Below are 25,281 nucleotides of genomic sequence, written 5' to 3'. Positions count from 1 at the left end.
GTTCCTATCATGCATGCATTTAAAAAAGTCGCGGTAAAATTTGGGTGCAATTTACCGGCAAAAATAAAAATATCAGTAATTGAGTATTATCGATAAATAACGGTATTTGTAATGTAAAATGGTTAATTCCGATTATTACCGGTACTTTAACTAAATTGATTTACTAAATCTACAGTTTTAACAGATTGGAGTTGATGACGAAAATATATTAATGATAAATATCGTAATGTAATTCAACAATACAGCTTAACCCAACCCTATTCTCACACAGAACCCTCCCTTGGTGGTGCCTAACCCTAACCACTCCCCTGGTGGTGCATAACCCTAACCACCCCCCTGGTGGTGCCTAACCCTAAACACTCTCCTGGTGGTGCCTAACCCTAACCACCCCCCTGGTGGTGCCGAACCTTAACCACCCCCCTGGTAATGCCTAACCCTAACCAACCCCCTGGTGGTGCCAGACCCTAACCACCCCCCTGGTAATGCCTAACCCTAACCACCCCCCCGGTGGTGCCTAACCCTAACCACCCCCTGGTAATGCCTAACCCTAACCACCCCCTGGTAATGCCTAACCCTAACCACCCCCCTGGTGGTGCCTAACCCTAACCACCCCCCTGGTGGTGCCTAACCATCCCCCTGGTGGTGCCTAACCCTAACCACCCCCCTGGTGGTGCCTAACCCTAACCACCCCCCTGGTGGTGCCTAACCCTAACCATCCCCCTGGTGGTGCCTAACCCTAACCACCCCCCTGGTGGTGCCTAACCCTAACCTCCCCCCTGGTGGTGCCTAACCCTAACCATCCCCCTGGTGGTGCCTAACCCTAACCATCCCCCTGGTGGTGCCTAACCCTAACCATCCCCCTGGTGGTGCCTAACCCTAACCTTCCCCCTGGTGGTGCCTAACCCTAACCTTCCCCCTGGTGGTGCCTAACCCTAACCACCCCCATGCTGGAAATAATCCATCTGGCAAGAAATCTGCCAGAAAATCTCATTGTGTGTATTAGACATAACAGCCATACATAATGCTCTCCAAAACACTTGTCTGCCACATCTTATTTGTATGCTAATTATAGAACAGGATTTTAAATGAAAAAAAAAAAACTACACCCAACAAACAATATCAAACTTACTGTGTTTCGGGACTTCAAATGTATTTTATTGATAGGTAAAGAAAGTATCTCCTGAGAAAAAACCCAGGAACAGTGAATGGCTTATGGGTCAGCATATGTCTTCAGTAGTGACATGAGAGGTGCTGTGCTATCTGTTCTCTGCGGAGTTCTTCTTTACGTTGGATTCTGCAGTCACAGGATGAATAAGGGGACAGCAATCATCTCACGAGAGTGCATTCTTTTTTCTTCGGGCAGCAAAAGCCTAGACCACCGCATGATCCAATAGTGCCGCTGCAAAATCCATGCTGGCAGACACCACCTTTATTATAGCACTCATCTGTAAGATAGACAGACATAATCAATCAGCACATCTTGTTATGATTTGCCTGGTAGCAGCATCTATGACCCTCTGCCAGCTGGCAGCTGCCAGGCCGAAGCACTGAGATGGCCTCTTCCCTATTACCAATGCCAAATTCATACTTTTTCCACCTTTATGCCCAGGGCTGGATTTGTACTCTTTAGTGCCCAAGGCCACTGTCAGCAGTCACCCCCCTTTAGCCAGGTGACCCCCCTTCCAGTACAGGTAGCTAGATTACCCTTTCTTCTCCCTCCAGTATAGGTAGCCAGATAACCCTTACCGCCTCTCCTGACAACTGTGCTCATTCCTCTAGTATAGGCATCCTTATGACCCCTCCCCCTTTCCTATAGTATAAGTAACCAGGTGACCCTCCCTCCTTCTGTGTAGATAGCATAATTACCCCCTCCCTCCAGTATAGGTAGCCAGGTGATCCTTCCCTTCCATCTAGTATAGCCTGCTGCCCACCCGCCCTTAATCCTGTGGTGCCCTAGGCCATGGCCTATGTGGCCTTGTCTTAAATCCAGCCCTGTGTATACCTAACAGGGTCACGCACTGAGGTGCAGTGCACATTCACCGCTGGGGTCACGCAGTATGGGGGAACCACTGATGTGGAAGTACAGAGCCGACAGGGAAGTAAGACCGGAGCTGGCGTGCATACCGAATGACATCTCACCCTGCTGCCGCTGAAATACCAGACGGTGTTAACCACTTTATCCACCACTACAGTGTATCTACATCCTCTGTGACTTCGGGTAGGAACACACTAGGCAGAATCGCACGAGTTTTCCCCATAGCACATAATGGAAAATGCATATGCGATCCTGCCTAGTGTGTTCCTACCCTTCATCTAAGCTACGAGGACATAGATATACGTCTTGTACCTGAAGCACAGCTGTGCACAGTTGGGCTTTGCTCCTGTGCACACCTCCAGCACTGTCTGCTGCAGCACTAATTGTAGAAAAAGGAATATATGTTCCCTGAGCCAATAACATTAATTTTTACCATTAAAAATGCTTTTATTTTCTCAGGTCATAGTGAAAAATACACTCTGTAGCATTATCTCAGAATCAAATAGCCTCACCATAAATTGTGACAGAAACATAATCTAAGTTTTGTGATAAACCGTAGAAATAGCCAAACAAAATTTGTGAGGTTTTTTTTATCTACAGTAGCGCTTTTTATTTTTAAAATGGAATTGGTAAAATAATGTGTTTTTTTCAATTTTTTTCCTCTTTTTCATATTAAAAGGCATAGAAAACAATATTGTTCAAGGGAAAAAATGCCATACAATGAAAGCCTTATTTGTGTTGAAAAAAATGATATACAGTATATTTCATTTATGTGTCATAAGTATGGATAAAGTTATTGCTGATTAAATAGGTACATAGCTAAAATGTCAAAACTTCGGGGGGCGTGGCCACGACGGAGACCAGGAAGGCTGCCTGATTCCTGAGCTCCTAGGATCGGCACACAAAAAGCGGCTAAAAACGGTGCTATCAGCACAAAAACTGCCCGAAAATGCAGGAGGAGATGGACACAGAAGCGGGCACCAACAATAAAAGAAAACAACAGGCGCTGAGACCTAAAAAACTAACAGACTTCTTCATAGAGAAGTCACAGCGCTCCACACAGAGGAATCAAGATGGCGCTGCAGCGTCATCACAGCCTCAGCTCCCAGCACGCTCGCTTACTGCAGCTAACAACAACAAGGGAAACGCAGAAAATGCGCCAGCGGAACTCACCTCCCTACCCACGGAGCTGGACACGGAATCCTCACCAACAAACAGCCCGGCCAGATCTCGCCCACGTCTAGAGGAAAACAGCAACACACAGAAGGTAGGCTCTGATTCACACCACAGCACAACCACCTCTGTGAGCACCATAGACATCTCAGCGTTCCCAGCCACAAATCAGCCAGCATCACAGGAATACATAAAGGAACTTTTGCTATCCTTTAAAACCTCCTTAGTGGCAGACTTTACAGCTATTAATGCTTCTATGCAAAGAGACATATCTGAATTAACATACAGAGTGGATCTAACCGAAAACAAAATCACTGATCTGGTTAATCAGCATAATGCAATGGTGGATACCACAGAGCAGCACACAAAAGACATAACATGGCTCAAGACGAAATCGACTGACCAGGAAGATCGTTCCAGAAGGAACAACCTTAAACTAAGGGGCATACCAGAGTCAGTATCACAAAGAGATTTGAGAGCATATGTCACTTCTCTTGCTAAATCCACCTTACCAGAAGCAACAGCAATCAAACTCACTATTGATCGAGTGCACCGCTTAGCCAAACCTACACATCTAGCTGATCACATCCCCAGGGACGTTATTGTACGTTTCTTATTTTATCAAATCAAAGAGAACTTTCTGCTAGCTCTCAGGAAAATGGGTGCCTTGCCAGAACCCTACTCCAAAATATCACTCTACTCAGACCTATCGCAGTCCACACTGCAACAAAGAAGAGCACTACAACCGGTGACAAAAGCCTTAAGAGATGCGCAAATCACCTACAAATGGGGTTTCCCCACTAAACTTTTATTCACAGTGCATAGCAAGCAATATACAATCTCAACTCCAGAAGTTGGAATGAAACTACTTAAGCAACTAAAGATCCAAACACAAGAGGATACCACATATGCGGCTAAAAAGCAACCCAATCAGGGAAATATCATCCCCCATAGGAACACTACCTGAAGATAGCACGGAAACGCATGCCGATCCAGGCCAAGTGTATGATTTGCTCCTTTTAGTGCCTGCAATTGCAAGCTCTGCGCAATTTGATTATTGCTTCTCCCCACACACAGTGTAGAAGTGAACTTGTTTCTACATTCATTGTTTACTATGTTGTTGTTTTTAGTTGTTAAATGCGTTGTTATTATGATGGTCCTCACTTTCTACTCTCACAAGATTATATTGCCTAAGATGCCACTACAACCTACTATACTATATGCAAGCAATGCCAGTTTAAATTGGTCAGAATGGCACATGAGCAATACTTAAAACTTTACTCAATAAACACTCGTGGCCTTAACTCGGCATTCAAGAGAAGGATGTTATGGAAAGACGCCCAAACGCAAGGAGCCCACATTCTAATGGCTCAAGAGACTCATTTATTGCAGAAGGACTCTATATATTGCACGTCTCCCCATTACCCTCTCATATACCATAGTACCTGCAACAAGAAGAAGAGAGGGGTGCTCTTGGCCTTCCAGAAAGATGTTAAGGTTGATCCTATCTCAATTATTGTAGATGACGAGGGCAGATACATTATATTTATCGGTCAGATCAATAATCAGACATACACCATTGTAACATTATATGCACCAAACTCCTCACAAAAACAATTCCTTAATAAATTATTACGTAAGGTTGAGAATATTAAACAGGGACACCTTGTAATAGGTGGAGACTTTAATGCATGCGTTACAAAACTAGATTCCACAGCTAAGGCCACCACCCACCTCACTTTACTAGACAAAGTACTGAAATGGCACAGTCTATTAGACCCGTGGAGAATTCTACATACAACAGAAAGAGACTACTCACACTACTCCACAGTACACCGATCATACTCTCGCATTGATTATTTCCTGACGGACAGAAACGTCTTACAATCAATAGAAGAAATCACAATAGGTAGCATAACGTGGTCAGACCACGCCCCAATACAAATGTCTATAAGGAATGCCACCTCCGCCAATAGACCCAAAACATGGAGAATGAACTATTCCATTATTTCCAACTCAGACCTTGTCCCAACCTTTAAAGACCATATACAGGAATTTTTCAATATCAATAATACACCTGAAATAGCAAAATCCACCATTTGGTCAGCCCACAAAGCCTATATCCGAGGCCTATATTTACAACATAGTGCCAAAATAAAAAGGGAAAGACAACAGACTTACCTAAACATCTTAACCAGATTACAGGACCTAGAAAAACAACACAAAAAATCCCAAGACCCCCTCATAAATAAACAATTATATGACTGTAAACAAGAACTAAGGAATTTACTCCTGTATAAATACGAAGCTAATTTGAGGAGAACCAATTCCACTAAATACTCAAGCAGCAATAAAGCAGGTAAATACCTAGCTAATCTTATAAAACATAGGAACTCTAAGTCCATGATACATTCCATAATTCATCCAAGTACCAATATTAAACTGATGCATCCCAAACATATAGCGAATGCTTTCGCAGACTATTACAATCAATTATACAACCTCCAAAACGACCCAAACCTACAAAAACCCACTAGTGCACTAATTAATAAATTTCTCTCTTCAATTGAACTACCCGCTATAAAACCGGACCAACTAAATGAGATCAATAGACCATTCACTCAACCAGAGGTACTCAAGGCTATTAAAAACTTAAAAAAGAACAAGTCCCCGGGCCCGGACGGATTCATTAATGAATATTACAATATCTATGCTAATACCCTAACTCCCTTCCTAACGGAATTATTTAACAATTTCATGTCAGGGACCCCCATCCCCAAGGAATACCTACAAGCCACAATAGCTGTTATACCAAAACCCGGAAAAGATCCCCAACACCCCAATAACTACAGACCTATTTCCCTTTTAAATACGGACACAAAACTATACGCCAAACTAATTGCCACCCGACTGATGCATATAACCCAAGACCTTCTCTCCCCGGACCAGGTAGGATTTACGAAAGGGAGACAAGCCCCAGATGGAACAAGACGCATGCTGAATATTTTAAGGCACATAGAGCTCTGTCGAACGCCTTCTCTGCTCCTTACCCTGGATGCTGAGAAGGCGTTCGACAGGGTCCACTGGGGATTCCTAAGAGCAACCCTTAATAAATTTGGCTTTCAGGGCCCAATTATGGAAGCCATCATGTCACTATATACCCACCCATCGGCAAGAGTGAATGCAGCGGGATACCTATCGGATGCCTTCGATATGTCAAATGGCACACGCCAGGGCTGCCCCTTATCGCCCATCATTTTTGTTCTTTTGATGGAAACTTTGGCACAAAAAATAAGAACAACGACAGAAATACAGGGCATTTCTATTGGAAGCAACACTCATGTAATTAGCCTCTTTGCTGACGACGTAGCCTTGATAATCTCTAATCCTTTAGAATCACTTCCAAACCTCCTTAACGTAATAACCTCTTTCTCTGAAGCATCTTACTATAAATTAAACCAAACAAAATCATATATATTAGGCCTAAATATACCACCAAACCTTAAAGACTCCATTTTACAAAGATTTCCCTTCCCATGGGCAACTACAAAAGTACAATACCTAGGTATACATTTGACACCGAAGGCATCGGATATTTTTAAATATAACTTTGTACCATTGTTGGAAACCCTGAAAGTTGACTCACAAAACCTTATAAAATTCTCACTATCCTGGTCAGGCAGACTAAACTCTTTTAAAATGTTTCTACTTCCAAAAATACTCTACCTCTTTCGCACTCTACCAATACCCATTAAGAGGACATACTTTTTGGAATTAAGAAAAATTGTCAATAACTTAGTCTGGGCAGGAAAGAAAGCCAGGATAAATTATAATACTATGGTTTGGCCAAAAAAATTGGGCGGCATAGGTCTTCCTGATATGGAAGCGTATTATCACGCAAGTAACCTTGACTTTACTAAAGCATGGTGGTCCAAACCCAGAGATAAAAAATGGATATCTATGGAACAAGATATCTTAACACTATGCCCTAGGGATCTCATCTCAAGTATGATCCTGGGATATAAACCACCTAAACATCTCTACCCAACCATCATCTCCACACTCCTCTCCTGGGAACACTTCCTAAAACACCCACCACACCAAGGTATAAACATTAAACCAAGAATCCCAATCACAGCACTACAAATAATATTACCAGATCTTAACACAGTCCCATTAAGATTGGCAGGCCTCAAGAACCTTAATGATCTATACAACGATGACGCATTAAGACCCTTCACAGAAATTGTAAAGAAATACAATCTCCCTAACACATACCATTTTACTTGGCAGAGGATTGCTAGTTTCCTAAGAACAAATAAGATAAAAATCCCTGAAATGAATAGCCAGATTATCACAATGTTGAACTCAACCCTACCATACAAAGGGGGAATATCATTGTGGTACAACGAAATTATAACCAACACACGCTCTCCCATTGAAAAATATGCTCAAACATGGTCGTATGATATGGGTATCAACTTACCAACAGAACAGATAATTAGAGCAACTAGGAAATTATCACAATTATCCAAATGTAATTCACACTGGGAACAACATATAAAAATCTTAACCAGATGGTATATAACACCTAGGAAACTAGCAACCTTCTCATCAAACACTTCCTCATTGTGTTGGAAATGTTCGCGTTTCACAGGTACTTTACTCCATATGCTCTGGGAGTGCCCAATAGTCTCAGACCTTTGGAACTCAGTAGAGCAACATATAAAACAGAAATGGGACCCTATGTTCCAATTAACACCCCAAATGGCACTACTCTGCATAGATATGGAAAAAACCAACCCGAGATACCGTATGCAAATTTGCCACTTACTCCTAGCCTCCCAATGCATAATATCCTCCAATTGGAAGTCCACGGATAAACTAGATTTTGCCAACCTTTTAACGACATTTAATCGCAATATTATAATGGAAAACTACTTAAGGCCAAATGGAGCCTTTACGGAATAGATAAGATACATAAATGAAACTACAGCCATATAGTAGCTGGACTCAATCAATAATTACAGAGTTATTGTGAGTAGTAAGTGAGAACAACGGTTAAGATGTGTTATGTATGCTATGTATGTCTAATTACTTTTGTTTGTTTCTGTTGTTACTAGACATACTATATTCACCCACACCTATCATATACAGGAAGATCCTGAATCTGACTCCCCATCCTAAGTAGACGCACTACATTTCTCTGAAATGAGCACAAGAGCAATAGCACAGTATATCAGAAAAGAGTATGATACAAGTAAATATATTAACTGTAGATCTGTTAGTGGAGTGACCTAGTACATAATTCCCTCTCCCTACGTTGCAATTGACAGGTCAATAGACCACTGAGTCAATTGAACAAACAGCTGGAAGGAACCTACCCCTGCCAGTCAGCCATAGAGGTTAGAAATTGACTGGATAGGAAGTCTACTTCCAGCACTCTACAATTTAATATTATACACCCTACCAGCAAACTCCTACTACCCAGATTACTTATGCATATACTGCTCCTGCTCACACACATTTTCTACTCAAGAGTTGTCATAATACTTGTAGTGTATTGTTATGTTGGAAGCTATGTTACAAATCCTATGTCAAATCCTGCATATGATTTAATAAAAATTATTGTTGAAAAAAAAATGTCAAAACTTCTCTAGTCCATAAGGAGGAAAGAAGGTCTGGATGTGAAGTGGTTAATTACTATTCCCCCTCCGAGTCATAGCAACTCAGAGGGGGAAGTAATTTGGGGTCCAACATATAATAACATTATGCCTACGGGGGCAACCAGGCCACGCGAAGAACGTGCTCCGAAATGACCGGCCTCGCGGAGCTGTATAGCGGCAGGCGGTCGCAGTGTTCCAGGTTATCGGAAGAGGAAGAAGAGGAATGCGTGGAGCAGGCATAAAGCTGGGGGTGATTTATTTTTCTCTGAGGCTGGGTTCACATATGACATAGGGCTTGATTCACAAAAGAGTGGTAACATGGCCGTTTCCGTGTGAATTTTCGCATTGCGCGCAATCGCGAATTTTCGCGCAGAACGATAACGTTTTTGCGTGCAAATGCATTTTTGCACGAGAACGATGTCGATTTTGCGCGAAAATTTGCGTTTGTGCGCGAAACCGTTATCGTTTCGTGCGAAAATTCGCGATCACGTGCAATGCGAAAATTCGTGCCAAAAATGGCCGTGCTAACAGTTAGCACTCTTTTGTGAATCAAGCCCATAGTGTGAAAAAGGTGCGTTTGATGGGGGTGCGTTTGTGTTTTTAAATTGCGCTTTTATTGCGTTTTGCGTTTCACTTTTGCAAATCGCAGGTGCGATTTTACTGCGTTTGTTTGCATTTTTGAAGCGTTTTGGTGCGTTTGCGGTCTGCTAATTGCATGCCTTTTGCATGTGTTTTGAATGCTTTTTCCCCCCCTGCCCTTTATCCAAGATAACCAGGAAGTAAAACAGGAAGCGGAAATACATCATCAACATTTAAAAACCAAAAAATGCGTTAAAACGCTATGCATATGCGTCACCATAGACTTTCATTATGTGCGTTTTGGCAGCCAGCCTCCATCATATGCAACAAAACCAGCGTTTGCGAAACGCATACTCTAAAACGCAGTGCTCTGCATCTTGTTCTGTGTCCCATAGCTGCATAAAAAGCAGTGTTTTACCCAACGCTAGCGTTTCTGCTATGTGTGCACCCCGCCTCACACATAGCAGGTGGCTGGAGAGAGTTCAGTTGGGGTGTGCTTGAAATCAAATTTCATGTCAATGTAAGGCAGCTTGAACTTGAACCAATAAAAACAGACAGGTGTAATGGATAGCGGAGACACCGCCGCGCGGTCTGACAGCGGGGCGGCTGTTTCCGCGTTCAGACCGGCGGTTTCCGCACAGCAGCATGCGTCTGGTTTGTCTGAGCCTAGTAGTGCACACAGATGGAGAGCTACGCACGCGCGCGCGCGCTAGGAGACAGGACATTCATACCAGCAGAAGGGGAATCAGCTGATCAGGCCGATCAGCTGATCCCAGCTGGATTCTGGATTGGCTGAGTGGCTCGGGCGGGGCTGCACAGCACTGCAAGTATATATAGATCTTGCTTGTCAGTTGCTGGTTGTCTGCCGTTGCGAATGTTTATGTGTGAGCACTCAGACCATAGTCAGATCCTACAGTGTGCTAGAACCAGGTGGACCTGGGAATCCACACTTAGCCAGATTACTGTGTTATTACTGTGTTATACTTTAGACCAGTTCCAGGGTGTTGAGACCACAGACCTCACACCCAAGCTTTGGGATACTGTGTCATTGCTGTGTTATCATTTAGACCACTTCCAGGGTGTTGTGACCACGGACCTCACACCCAAGCTTAGGGATACTGTGTCATTGCTGTGTTATCATTTAGACCAGTTCCAGGGTGTTGTGACCACGGACCTCACACCCAAGCTTAGGGATACTGTGTTATACTCTAGACTAGTTCCAGGGTGTCGAGACCAAGGAACTCACACCCCATACTGCGATTGTGATTTATATCTGTTATTACCATTTGCTTGGGTGTTGCCGACCTGGCCTGCCCGACCCCTCGGGTTGTCACTCATCCCTCGAGTGTTCAGCCTGTCTGTACTACCCGTGCCACTATTCCACCTAGTGTCAGTTAGCGGCAGAGACCTCCTGCTCCTCAGAGAGGCCTCTCTGCAGTACAGCCAAGGGCTCTATCCCTTAGGAGCCCTTTGGTTGCAGTATTGTCTGATTCCTAGCATTACAGGGAATCACTGACTAGCAGGTTATCTCCAGCCCTTTTCTAGGAGATACTCCTCACACAGTCAAGGGCCACCTGCTCCGCAGGTGGTCCATGCTCATTCCTATTGCGTCTCCCGCCCCTCGGGAGACAGCCTACGGTTGTACCAAAACACTTACACTTTATTAGGTGTCCAGAGGTTAGTCATACTTGTATTATTGGTGATTCTGCAGATCATCAATAATCAGGTATATATCTGTATTCTTGGTGATACTGCAGATCACTAATTATCAGATTCTCTTTGTGTGCTGACACCGATCGTTAAAACAGAAAGTTATTGGTCCATTTTTAAGCTCCATTTAATTTACATGAAATTTGAATGCAAACAAAAAAATTATTTGCATCTTATTGATCCTCCCTAACGGTGATGATTTGTTGCTGGTGTGTGGAAGGGGTGGAGATGACTTCCATGGCTCTTTCTAGTCCAGACACACCCCGAATGGGAAACGCCCCTCTCTTCTGCCACACCCTTCTGGCATCATCTCCCACCGCCAGGGCCGGATTACCGACCAGGCAACAAAAGCAGTCGCTTGGGGCCCCCATTCAGAGTCAAAGGGGCCCCATCAGCACATAAACCAGCCCTCGCCATCCTGTCAGCAGTGGCTGGATGGTATAATGGTTAACCACTTCAGGACTCAGCCTTTACCCCCCCCCCCACCCCCTTAAGGACCAGCGCTGATTTCTAAGATCTGTGCTGGGTGGGCTCTACAGCCCCCAGCACAGATCAAATAACAGGCAGAGCGACCAGATCGCCCCCCTTTTTTCCCCGCTAGGGGGATGATGTGCTGGGGGGGGTCTGATCGCTGCTGCCTGCGTGTGGGTGGCAGGGGGGGCACCTCAAAGCCCCCTCCACCGCAGGATTCCCCCTCTCCCTCTTCTCCCTCCCTGCCCTGGAGATCGGAGGCTGCACAGGAACGGATCTGTCCTGTGCAGCCTCTAACAGGCTCCTGCCTGTCATGTGACAGCGATCCCCGGCCGCTGATTGGCCGGGAATCGCTGATCTAGTACAACGCTGCTACTGTTAGCAGCGTTGTAAAAATGTAAACAAAGCGGATTATTTCCGCTTCTTTTTACATTTAGCCTGCGAGCGGCAGCCCGCAGGCTATTCACGGAGCCCCCCGCCGTGAATTGACAGGAAGCAGCCGCTTGCGCGAGCGGCTGTTTCCTAATTAATTAGCCTGCAGCCGGCGACGCTGGTCCTGCAGCTACCACTTTGCCGACGCGCGTTATGAGCGGGCGGTCGGCAAGTGGTTAAAGGGACTCTGAGCAGCGCAGTAACTATGGAAAGATGCATATCATTTTAAAGCTCTCCTCTTTCCAATGATATATAAATCGCCGCCCTATGCCTTTTAGTTTTCGCTATTTTCGCGATTGAAATCACGGCCATGGCAATTTCGCAAAAATAGCGAAAACTAAAGGGCGTAGGGTGGCAGTTTATCTATCATTAGAAAGAGGAGAAAGAGAGCTTCAAAATGATATGCATCTTTCCATAGTTACACTGTATTACACAGGACGACTTTTCTCCAAAGTCGGAAGCTCGATTCAGCACAATGCAATGAAATATAAGGAACCCAGGGGGATATAATTACAAACATCATGCTGGTAGGTGTGAGGATGTAATTAATTAGTTGTGGGTATGCTTAAAGGCATACCCACAGGCACTGCTCGGAGTCCCTTTAAGGGCTCTAACTCAGGAGACCAGGGTTCGAATCTCGGCTCTGCCTGTTCAGTAAGCCAGCACCTATTCAGTAGGAGACCTTAGGCAAGTCTCTCTAACACTGCTACTGCCTATAGGGCACTTCCTAGTGGCTGCAGCTCTGGCGCTTTGAGTCCAATGAGGAGAAAAAGCGCGATATAGATGTTATTTGTCTTGTCTTGACAAATGATGCCGTGCGCTGCTGATTGTCTTCAGAGCCAGGCTCTCCTCCTAGGTCCCCCTCCTGCTACTGTGCACTCTGTCACTGCCCACTCCTCCTTCCCTTCCCACAGAGAACCACAGCTGCAGCAAGAATGATAGCAGCAGATGGCAAACACTCACTCACCTATCCCTGATCCAAGCGATAGAGATCCACTCATCTGAAACCCATCTGTCTCTTCTACAGTGCAGCCGCTCGCTCTGAACTTCCTGATTCTCAGATCAGACAGGAAGTAGTAATAGTAGTAGTAACAGAGCGGCAGCACTCTAGAGGAGACAGATGGGCTCCAGATGACGGGACCACTGGCGCACGGAAGGGGGTGTTCCGGGTGTCTGGAACCACCCCCTTGCACCTAGACCGGAAGTGCCTCCGGAATCTGAGCAGCGGCAGCCACTGAATGTAATAGTGCAGCTGCCACTTGCTCAAGTGTGTGCGCAGTAGGGGGGCCCGCTAGCCGTGTGTGGGGGGGGGGAGCGCTGTCACCCTCCCTATTGAGGGACCCCACCAGCCAGATATGCTGCTTCTTCCCCGCAGCCCCGCAGTCTCCCGGAGGCAGATCAGGGCTACGGCAAGATGGCTACCGAAGCCCTGCTCTGGAGACTATTTGTGTCTCCAGTACAGGGCTTCGGGAGCCATCTTGCCGTAGCCCTGCACTCTGCCTGTCAGCGCGGGAGATGTGCTGCTGGAGGATCGTCGGGGAGCTGTGTGCCAGATGCCGGGAGAGGAGAAGACTTCTGTCAGGTAAGTGAATTGTTGTTTTTTTTTCACAGGTGCATTTTTTTTCTAGTTTCTGCTGCCCACATTACGATTTTCAGGTGTCTGCTGCCCACATTACGATTTTCAGGTGTCTGCTGCCCACATTACGATTTTCATGTGACTGCTGCCCACATTACGATTTTCTGGTCACTGCTGCCCACATTGCGATTTTTAGTTGTCTGCTGCCCACATTGCGATTTTCAGGTGTCTGCTGCCCACATTACGATTTTCAGGTGACTGCTGCCCACATTGCGATTTTCAGGTGTCTGCTGCCCACATTGCGATTTTCAGGTGTCTGCTGCCCACATTACGATTTTCAGGTGACTGCTGCCCACATTGCGATTTTCAGGTGTCTGCTGCCCACATTGCGATTTTCAGGTGTCTGCTGCCCACATTACGATTTTCTGGTCACTGCTGCCCACCTTGCGATTTTCTGGTGCCTGCTGCCCACATTGCGATTTTCTGGTAACTGCTGCCCACATTGCGATTTTCTGGTGTCTGCTGCCCACATTACGATTTTCTGGTCACTGCTGCCCACATTGCGATTTTCAGGTGTCTGCTGCCCACATTACGATTTTCTGGTGTCTGCTGCCCACATTACGATTTTCTGGTCACTGCTGCCCACATTGCGATTTTTAGTTGTCTGCTGCCCACATTATGATTTTCAGGTGACTGCTGCCCACATTGCGATTTTCAGGTGTCTGCTGCCCACATTGCGATTTTCAGGTGTCTGCTGCCCACATTACGATTTTCAGGTGTCTGCTGCCCACATTACGATTTTCATGTGACTGCTGCCCACATTACGATTTTCTGGTCACTGCTGCCCACATTGCTATTTTTAGTTGTCTGCTGCCCACATTGTGATTTTCTGGTGTCTGCTGCCCACATTACGATTTTCAGGTGACTGCTGCCCACATTGCGATTTTCAGGTGTCTGCTGCCCACATTACGATTTTCTGGTCACTGCTGCCCACCTTGCGATTTTCTGGTGCCTGCTGCCCACATTGCGATTTTCTGGTAACTGCTGCCCACATTGCGATTTTCTTGTAACTGCTGCCCACATTGCGATTTTCTGGTGTCTGCTGCACACATTGTGATTTTCAGGTGTCTGCTGCCCAGATTACGATTTTCTGGTCACTGCTGCCCACATTGTGATTTTCAGGTGTCTGCTGCCCACATTGCGATTTTCTGGTGCCTGCTGCCCACATTGCGATTTTCTGGTAACTGCTGCCCACATTGCGATTTTCTGGTGTCTGCTGCACACATTGTGATTTTCAGGTGTCTGCTGCCCACATTACGATTTTCTGGTCACTGCTGCCCACATTACGATTTTCTGGTCACTGCTGCCCACATTGTGATTTTCAGGTGTCTGCTGCCCACATTGCGATTTTCTGATGCCTGCTGCCCACATTGCGATTTTCTGGTAACTGCTGCCCACATTGTGATTTTAAGGTGTCTGCTGCCCACATTACGATTTTCTGGTCACTGCTGCCCACATTACGATTTTCAGGTGTCTGCTGCCCACATTACGATTTTCATGTGACTGCTGCCCACATTACGATTTTCTGGTCACTGCTGCCCACATTGCTATTTTTAGTTGTCTGCTGCCCACATTGTGATTTTCTGGTGTCTGCTGCCCACATTACGATTTTCAGGTGACTGCTGCCCACATTGCGATTTTCAGGTGTCTGCTGCCCACATTACGATTTTCTGGTCACTGCTGCCCACCTTGCGATTTTCTGGTGCCTGCTGCCCACATTGCGATTTTCTGGTAACTGCTGCCCACATTGCGATTTTCTTGTAACTGCTGCCCACATTGCGATTTTCTGGTGTCTGCTGCACACATTGTGATTTTCAGGTGTCTGCTGCCCAGATTACGATTTTCTGGTCACTGCTGCCCACATTGTGATTTTCAGGTGTCTGCTGCCCACATTGCGATTTTCTGGTGCCTGCTGCCCACATTGCGATTTTCTGGTAACTGCTGCCCACATTGCGATTTTCTGGTGTCTGCTGCACACATTGTGATTTTCAGGTGTCTGCTGCCCACATTACGATTTTCTGGTCACTGCTGCCCACATTGTGATTTTCAGGTGTCTGCTGCCCACATTGCGATTTTCTGATGCCTGCTGCCCACATTGCGATTTTCTGGTAACTGCTGCCCACATTGTGATTTTAAGGTGTCTGCTGCCCACATTACGATTTTCTGGTCACTGCTGCCCACATTGTGATTTTCAGGTGTCTGCTGCCCACATTGCGATTTTCTGGTGCCTGCTGCCCACATTGCGATTTTCTGGTAACTGCAGCCCACATTGTGATTTTAAGGTGTCTGCTGCCCACATTACGATTTTCTGGTCACTGCTGCCCACATTGTGATTTTTCAGGTGTCTGCTGCCCACATTACGATTTTCTGATGACTGCTGCCCACATTGCGATTTTCAGGTGTCTGCTGCCCACATTACGATTTTCTGGTCACTGCTGCCCACATTGTGATTTTCAGGTGTCTGCTGCCCACATTGCGATTTTCTGGTGTCTGCTGCCCACATTGCGATTTTCTGGTAACTCCTGCCCACATTGTGATTTTAAGGTGTCTGCTGCCCACATTACGATTTTCTGGTCACTGCTGCCCACATTGTGATTTTCAGGTGTCTGCTGCCCACATTATGATTTTCTGATGACTGCTGCCCACATTGCGATTTTCAGGTGTCTGCTGCCCACATTGTGATTTTCAGGTGTCTGCTGCCCACATTACGATTTTCTGGTCACTGCTGCCCACATTGTGATTTTCTGGTGACTGCTGCCCACTTTACGATTATTTTCTGGTGACTCCAGCCCACATTACGATTATTTTCTGATGACTGCTGGCTGCTGCCCACATTACGATTATTTTCTGATGGCTGCTGCCCACATTACGATTATATATATACACTGGCTGTATGCAGGGGGAACTGGCTATATACACTGGCTATATGCAGGGGGATCTGGCTATATACACTGGCTATATGCAGGGGGAGGCATCTGGCTACATACAGTGGGTATATGGGTATATACAGGGGGGGGGGGGGATCTCTGGCTATATATACAGGGGATCTGACTATATACACTGGCCATATACACAAGGGGGATCTGGCGAAATACAAGGGGGAATGTACTGAACGGGGAGTTATCTGGCTATATACTAAAAATGGGGATCATATGGTTACTTATCCTAACTGGGGGGGGGCCTCATCTGGCTACCTGTGTGATAAATGGGGGTCATCTGGTCACCTATACTAAAGAGGGGTGGGGTAATTTCGTTATCCATAATAAAGGGGGGTTATCTAGCTACTTAATCACTGCCACATTATATATATTTTGGCGAAACGCTACTGCATCATGTGTATTTTGTAGGGAAACACTGCGCATTGTGTGTATTTTGTGGAGAAATGCTGTGCATCATGTGGATTTTGTGGGCAAACGCATGCGCGGTAGTGTGCGGCTTGCCAAAAGAGACCTATCAGGAATCCCCCCCTTGAAAATCCTGGATTTGCCCCTGGGGACCTCTATTGCTTGGATCGCAATAGGTGAATGTGAGTCATCTGGTGCTGTAATTCTCCCCCGCTGCGGCTGCCTTCTCTGCTGGACTATCGTATTCACTGGGATGGAGGCTGCATGGTGGCTGTCTAGTTTGGGAGGAAATCGGTTGTTTGGTGGTGGGGGTGGTTATGTAATTCTGTCTGGGGAAAGTGCTGCTGCTGTGATATCTGGCGCCCTCTTCACAGGGGTGCCCCAGCCCCTGAGTGCAAATGTCCCAGCCATTCATCTCTCACTCTGCATTTTGCCGCTGCTATTCCCTGCATTGTGCACCCACAGAGGAAAGTGAGCTGTTGCCCATAGCAACCAGTAGCTCGGCTGCCCGGTGTGTGCGACATGTTGCTGTGCAGCTGCATCTTCTGATTCTATTACGACATGATGGGGGGGGCCCAAATCAGTAACTTTGCTTAGGGCCCCATTTAGCCTTAATCCGGCTCTGCCCACCGCTCTCCAGCAGTGACCAAGAAGTGCACAGCTTTATATAGAAGTGAAAAATGATAAAGGAAAAGGATATAGCGCTAACCTCTTCCATGGTGATGTTCAGAGGGTGACACACTTCTGTGTTTCTCAGCAATATCGCAATACGTATCCCCTTAGGAAATCCACAAATCACTAAGCACCCCCTGGTCTGACTGAGAGATGCAATCTCCAGTACCCCACGACACATATAACTGCCGGAGTAATCTGGGCGCATGTGTGTGTGACGTCACATACGCACACGCGTTACTCTGGCAACCATGTGGGGCGCGTGTATGGATGGAGGACAAATCCCGGAGGCAGAAGAAGATGAGCGTCGGCCAGGGACAGGAAATACATAGTGCAACGGGAACTTCCTCCCTTCAACATAAAGCATTCCTTTGCCATCTTTTGGTTTCCCCACGTTGTGTTGCCTGAAATTCTAATGATCCCCTCTCCTATATAGATATACAGTAAGGGCCAATGTACCATCTCAGGCACACTTTAACCAGAGGATCCATTTCAAACTCTTAACTCTAATCTACAAAGCTCACCCCATCTCTCTCCCCTGTACCTCTCTCCCTCCACCAGTGCCTAACACAAGCATACAACCCATCCCCCACCCCGCTGCATTCAACACCAATATACAGTATATCTACATCAAAGCATATTACCAGACCACACTACCCCTCCCTCTACTGTTGCCTAGCACTAACCTGCCCCTCCCCCTTCCACAAAATAAGAATTTATGGCTAACCCCATTCTTATTGTCCCCCTCCCTCTACTGGTGCCTAACACTAACCTCCCCCTCCCCACAATAAGTGCCGATATTTATGGCTAAACCAAACCCTAATCTCACCCCTTCCTCTGACGGACAGCAGCAGTAAACAGCAACAGCAGTGGTCAGTGACTTCTTCCCAGGAGTGCCTCTGGCCATTTTGTCACTCCAGGCGAGAAAGCCTGTGCCCCCCCTTCCCCTCCCCCTTGGTACACCCCCCATGAGAATAATCGTATTACAGCAGTGGTTCAGTGCAATACTATGAGCCGCCGATCTACCGCCACTATACCACTGTGTCAAATTGAAAAATGTTCTGTTTAACCATTTAAAGGGAACCAGAGAGGAACGAGGGGGGGGGGGGGGGGGGGGTGAAAAAAGAAAAAGATGTTATACATACCTGGGGCTTCTTCCAGCCCCATAAGCCTGAATCGCTCCCACGCCGCCGTCCTCAGCTTCCTGGCTCATCCGGTATCGGGCCCGTCACTTCCGGCGGACGCGGCCAATTGTCCGCATCACAGGGGCTCCCTACATACATGTACGCATGCGGCTGCGCAGTTAGCAGCCACATGCGTATCTGTATGGGGAGAGCATCCTGTGATGCGGAGAATTAGCCGCGTCTGCCGGCCGACTTGCCGACTCGCGGCAATGACGGGACCCGGTGGCGGCGGATCCAGGCAGCGGAGGAGTGCGGCGTGGGAGCGATCCGTGCGTATGGGGCTGGAGGAAGCCCCAGGTATGTATATTGCATCTGGTTCCCTTTAAGGACCGTGGTGATTGAGATCTACGCCCTGTTTTGGTGGGCTCCTGGCTGGCAGGACGTAGATTTCAATCACCGCCCGCAGCGTGCCTCCGCCGTTTCCATCGTTCCCTGCCGATCGTGCCGCTCAAACCCAATGTGTCTTGCCGCATCTCACAGGCTCTGCCTATCTCTATGACGACAGAGCCATGTGAGCCAGTCAAGCCGATTTCATTGGCTCCTGGCCATGTCTATCAATGGAAGCCACTCCCATTGGCTTACATAGATAGACACGGTCAGGAGCCAATAAAAGCGGCTCCTGACCGGCTCACACGACTCTGCCGTCATAGAGACAGCAGAGTCTATGTCCTGGGGGTCCCAGCGTGCGGCGATGATGGCGAGTATGCACGGCGATTCGTCGGGATTCCATCGTTATTGTACTAGCGGTTTCTGGTCCTTAAGAGGGCACAGACAAAATATTTTTATATATTTTTGCACCGGATTGATCGAAAGTATTATCGATGCGATTTTCTTCTGGCGGACTCAAATTGCTTGAGCTGCAGCCACTAAGAATCACTTAGTAGGCAGTATCAGTGTTAGGGAGTCTTGCCCAAGGTCTCCTACTGAATAGGTGCTGGCTTACTAAGTAGGAAGAGCTGAGATTGGCACCCAGATCGCCTGTGCCAGAGGCAGAGCCCTTAACCGTTACACAATCCAGAGAGAGGGGAGAAAAGCACTTGTATTTAGCTTTCCTGTATGACAAGAAGACAGCCAGCACTAGGGGAAGGGGGAAACTAAGGTTAATGAGGGGGTAAAGAGGAGTGGAGAGATACTGAGAATAGCCTGAGATGGAGCAGAGATATTATCTGTATTGCAGTCCAACATCACACAGGAGGTGACTTGCCTGCAATGTGACTCCTGTCCCTGCCAATCTCTCACACAAGGCTGCAGCAGCCCTCCTGGAGTCTAGGGACTGTCAAACTTTTCACCCTGTGTAATACCTTATCCAGCTGTCCACATACAGTCTTTACACTGGTGAGACAGCAGACAGAGATTTTTCTACAGATTCTGCAGGAGGCAAGCCATTCTTCTGCATCATGCTGTGTACATTTACCAGCTTGTGGTTCACCTGTACATTGCCTTATACACTGTACCAGCAGCCTGGGGTAAAATCTATCCCCTTCCCCCCTGGCCAGTCCTTTCTGAAATGACTTGTACCTGCTTCCATAGAAAGACACCATCCTCCTCTTCTGATGTGTTTTCTTTTCACAAGTAGGGGCGGGACAGGATTGCACAGACAGACACACTCTATAACTAATTAGGGAATGTCATACATGTGTTTTTGTAGAGAAAAAGTTTGTAGACTCCTTATGAGAGGCTTAGTAGATGCTTTCACCCTTAGTCTCTAAGGAAAGGAAAAATAAACTTTTTTTCCCCTGGAAGCCCGCCCCTAGATAAAGCTGCGCTCCAGGCAATTAGCTTATCAGCTGGACCCTAGAGGCACCTTTGCTTCTTCCCCTCCCTCTTCATAGCACAGAACATACAGCCCTGCAGTGTGTCTGTACAGCAATCCTTCCTAACAAAGATACTCAGGGAAGATCATTTCAGGCAACAAAAATCTGGTCCTTCCCACAACCCCATCCAATAGTGAAACAGTGAGGAATACTCACCGCGACCAAGAATTGCGCGTCTTGAGACATCCTGGGTGGCATCCTGCGATCCTGCGAGGAGCGAGAGAAGGAGTGTTATGTTGTGCACAGGGCATCATCTGCTTCATGCTACAAATATGGTTATGGCACAGATATCTTCAATGTGCTTTAACCACTTCAGGATTCGGCGTACGCTTAACTACGCCCCTGAATCCTGAAGTGGATTGCATGGAAACGGCCGCTCGTATGAGCGGCCGTTCCATGTCAGTTCACGGAGGGTGTCTCCGTGAACACCCTGCGAGCCGCCGATCGTGGCTCGCAGGGTAAATGTAAACACACGGGGAAGATTTTCCCCGGTGTTTACATGTATACGGCGCTGCTGCGCAGCAGCGCCGTGGCGGAGATCGGCGATCCCCGGCCTCTGATTGGCCGGGGACCGCCGGCACCTGATAGGCTGAAGCCTATCCCATCAGGCGCAGGACGGAATTCCGTCCTGCGCCGCTCACAGGGGGAGGTAGAGGGAGGGAAGGGGAAGGCGGCCAGGAAGCGCTGCGGAGGGGGGCTTTGAAGAGAGCCCCCCCGCAAGCGCAAGCAGCCGGCGGCGATCAGACCCCCCCAGCAGGACATCCCCCTAGTGGGGAAAAAAGGGGGGAAGTCTGATCGGCCTGGCTGCTAGCTGATCGGTGCTGCGGGCTGGAGAGCCCACGCAGCACCGATCAGCAAAACCACCCGGTATCCGGAAGTGGTTAAAGCTAATGTAAGTTGAAAACAAACAAACAAACAAGATACTTACCTAATGAGAGGAAAGGCTGGGTCCTATAGAGCCTTCCCGCTCCTCTCACGGTCCCCTCGTTCCAGCGCCATCACTGCCATTCCAATCGCACAGTGATGGCCGTACCGCCGCTCCATGCGTGAGAGAGCGCACTAGCGCATGCGCAGTACAGATCTGCCCGTTTTCAGGAGCCCGAGTGCCGACTTTTAAAGCTTCCCACAGCAGCACCGAGCAGTATTCGACCGATAGTGACACATGACGTTACATGTCCATACTAGCTGACCTAAGCCCCTTTAAAAACGGGCTCTAGGTCTGTCACTGACGCACACGCCCGACGCACACGCATGCCAGCCCGCCCCTTGACCCTGTCCCCCCCTGCAAGCCGCAGGTCGCTCCCCCTCAATGTTGATGCATCCCTGCACATGGGCAGAGCGCAAAAACACACACACACAGACACAGGACGCACTCAGGGGTTTTATTAGGTGGGATAGGCTGGATTTACACTTGTATTTTTTCCTCTGTGTCTCCTGCATAGGAAAATTGAGAATGTTAAAGGACACTTGAGTTCCCGACCGTCCCGTATTTCCCGCCTTATAAGACGCTCCAGACTATAAAACACACCTGGATTTAGAGGGCAAACACCAGGGGAAAAAAAAAATATTTATATATACTAGTTGACCCAAGCCTATTTGAAAATGGGCTCTAGGTCTGTTTTTGTGCAGTGCGCATGAGTGCACTCGTCTGACCTGCGCACACGTCGCTCGGCTCACTTTCCCCCGTCCTGTAGGAACGGCTGTCCATGTTGCACACATGCGCAGTAGCAAAAAGCACGGACCCAGCTACACAAAGACAGGCACAGGCAGGGACACAGGGGTTTTATTATAGAGGATAATACACCTGGTGCTTCCATATTCCAGGAGCGTCTTGTAGATGTTCTCATCCAATTTGAGCCCTACTGTGTCCCCCATGTGTCCTCCTGAGTCCTCTTCTGTCCCCGGTATGTCCCCTTCTGTCCCCAGTGTGTCACCTTCTGTCCCCGGTATGTCCCCTTTTGTCCCCAGTGTGTCACCTTCTGTCCCCAGTATGTCCCCTTCTGTCCCCAGTGTGTCACCTTCTGTCCCCAGTATGTCTCCTTCTGTCCCTAGTATGTCCCCTTCTGTCCCCAGTGTGTCCCCTTTTGTCCCCAGTGTGTCCCCAGTATGTCCCCTTCTGTCTCCAGTGTGTCCCCTTTTGTCCCCAGTGTGTCCCCTTCTGTCCCCAGTATGTCCCCTTCTGTCCCCAGTATGTCCCCTTCTGTCCCCAGTGTGTCCCCTTTTGTCCCCAGTATGTACCCTTCTGTCCCCAGTATGTCCCCTTCTGTCCCCAGTGTGTCACCTTCTGTCCCCAGTATGTCCCCTTCTGTCCCCAGTGTGTCACCTTCTGTCCCCAGTATGTCTCCTTCTGTCCCTAGTATGTCCCCTTCTGTCCCCAGTGTGTCCCCTTTTGTCCCCAGTGTGTCCCCAGTATGTCCCCTTCTGTCTCCAGTGTGTCCCCTTTTGTCCCCAGTGTGTCCCCTTCTGTCCCCAGTATGTCCCCTTCTGTCCCCAGTATGTCCCCTTCTGTCCCCAGTGTGTCCCCTTTTGTCCCCAGTATGTACCCTTCTGTCCCCAGTATGTACCCTTCTGTCCCCAGTGTGTCACCTTCCACAGTATGGGCTTGATTCACTAAACAGTTATAACTCATATCACGGCTGTTTTCGCGAGCTTTTGCATTTGCGAGCGCAATCGCGCGGTTTCATGCAAAGACACGAAAATGCATGCAAAAACAGCTGTGATATGAGTTATAACTGTTTAGTGAGGCCCTATGTCTCCTTCTGTCCCCAGTGTGTCCCCTTCTGACCCGAGTGTTTCCTACTGTCCCCAGTGTGTCCCCTTCTGACCCGAGTGTGTCCCCCTTCTGTCCCCAGTAAGTCCCCTTCTAAACCGAGTGTGTCCCCTTCTGTCCCCAGTGTGTCCCCAGTATGTCCTCTTCTGTCCCCAGTATGTCCCCTTCTGTCCCCAGTGTGCCGTCGTGAGTGTCTCCGGCTCCTCCTGTGTGGTCCGCTCCCTGCCTGCATGTCTCCTCCCCCCGCTGGTGTAATTGGCAGTGTATGGCGGCAGTGAGTGCCCACTCCCTCTCCGCATCCTCCCCATGTCTTTCCGCTCCCAGGTGGCCATAACGGATGGGCCAAAGCTGCTATCTTGTCCAGGGCCTCATTCCACCGTAATCCGTCTCTGAGTTCAGCCTACTGTGGGAAAGAGACCTTAAATTGTCATGTGATAAATGCGTGGGTTTTGGGTTGCAGTTTTGGCACCATCATCGCATCAGGCTCGCTATGCAATGCCGCAATTAGCATTTCTGCAAGCCCCCAGGCACCCACAATCCTATTGGGCAACCAAAATAACGTTCACTGACGCTTATCAGGCGCCTCCGGGCATCAAAATTTACCTTGCTTGCCGCATACCGTGGCCATTATAAAAGCTGCGATTTGTAGCAAAGAAGGTAAATTTCAGCACCGGAAAGCGCCCGCTAATGTTGTGCCCCCAAATTTCTGCTTTTTAGCTGTAAAGCACGGCTTTCACAAAAGGCGCCTATGGTGCCACCATTTTCGCGGTAAGGGCTCCTGCGCCTTTTTTCCGTTTTTCGCCTGTACAGTCCCTGTGGTGAGGCACGTTTCCAGCTAAACTCATACAGTGATGCCCTGGGCTAGAGCCTAGCCTGACTTACTCAGTATACGGCCAGGTGCAATATACTTACCTGAAAAGGTGCACAAGATGAGCAGTACACATGCAATACACAAGACCCGCATAGTCTTCTGTAGCTGGAGATGTGGCGGTAGTGGCTGGCTGTTAGGATTCTCTGAGCTCTATGAGACAGTGTGTGGCGTGGTGGAGTATTTATTAGGGGGAGTCAGTATGAGAGCAAGTCACACCTATTTTACCAGCAGAACCTGTAAATATCCTCCAGCTAAAGTAATAATACCGTGATTTAATAATTTTGAAGAATCTGATGTGTAAAAAAAAAATAAAAAAAAAATACTCACCTAAGAAGTGGGAAGGCTCTGAGTCCTAATGAGCCGTCCCGTTCTCCCAGTGTCCGCGTTCCCCCCACAGGCTCACCCATTAGCAGACTATGACCAGAAGGGTCAAGACCAGGCCCGGATTTACATTACAGGAGCCTATAGGCACAAACGTCCTGGCACCCTAGACTTCACCCTTCCTGAACCTACAAACCCCCCACCGAGCCGCACTGCAAGTGTGCTGGCTGGCCCCGCTCTCACTTCTGCCTTACTTCCCTTGCCTATCATAGGTAGCTACAGGTGTCCCTTAGCATTAGGTAGCCAGAAGTACCCTCAGTGTTAGGTAGCTAGAGGTGCCCCAGATCTCATCAGTGGAATGCCAGGACCTGGGTAAGTAACCTCTCATAAATGAGTGAGCAAATACACTCCACTCGGGACTTTGCATAGGTAAGGCAGGAGAGAGGCACTTGAGTACGGGAGTGAGCCGCCTTTCCATCATCAGGCGCCTGTAGGCACATGCCTACATTGCCTTATGGTAAATACGGCCCTGGTCAAGACTGCTCTCTTTCGGGCTGGGGAGACTTCGTCAATCTTCAGAAGCACTCGGACTTCCGAAGACGG

At 47.8% G+C, this 25,281-nt stretch overlaps 1 long non-coding RNA gene across 1 annotated transcript; it reads right to left on the bottom strand.

Moving 5' to 3' along the window:
- Positions 1-1,133: 1,133 nt before the first annotated feature.
- On the bottom strand, positions 1,134-24,506 carry LOC137570353 (uncharacterized). The gene is made up of 3 exons (XR_011031006.1): positions 24,399-24,506; positions 20,873-20,923; positions 1,134-1,445 (listed from the first exon to the last, which is right to left on the bottom strand). It is a non-coding gene; the product is annotated as an uncharacterized lncRNA (long non-coding RNA).
- Positions 24,507-25,281: the final 775 nt, after the last annotated feature.

The sequence above is a fragment of the Hyperolius riggenbachi genome, chromosome 4, assembly GCF_040937935.1.
Source record: "Hyperolius riggenbachi isolate aHypRig1 chromosome 4, aHypRig1.pri, whole genome shotgun sequence".
Lineage (NCBI taxonomy): Eukaryota > Metazoa > Chordata > Amphibia > Anura > Hyperoliidae > Hyperolius > Hyperolius riggenbachi.
Note: the sequence above shows the minus strand (reverse complement) of the source record. Positions and strands in the feature narration are given on the sequence as shown.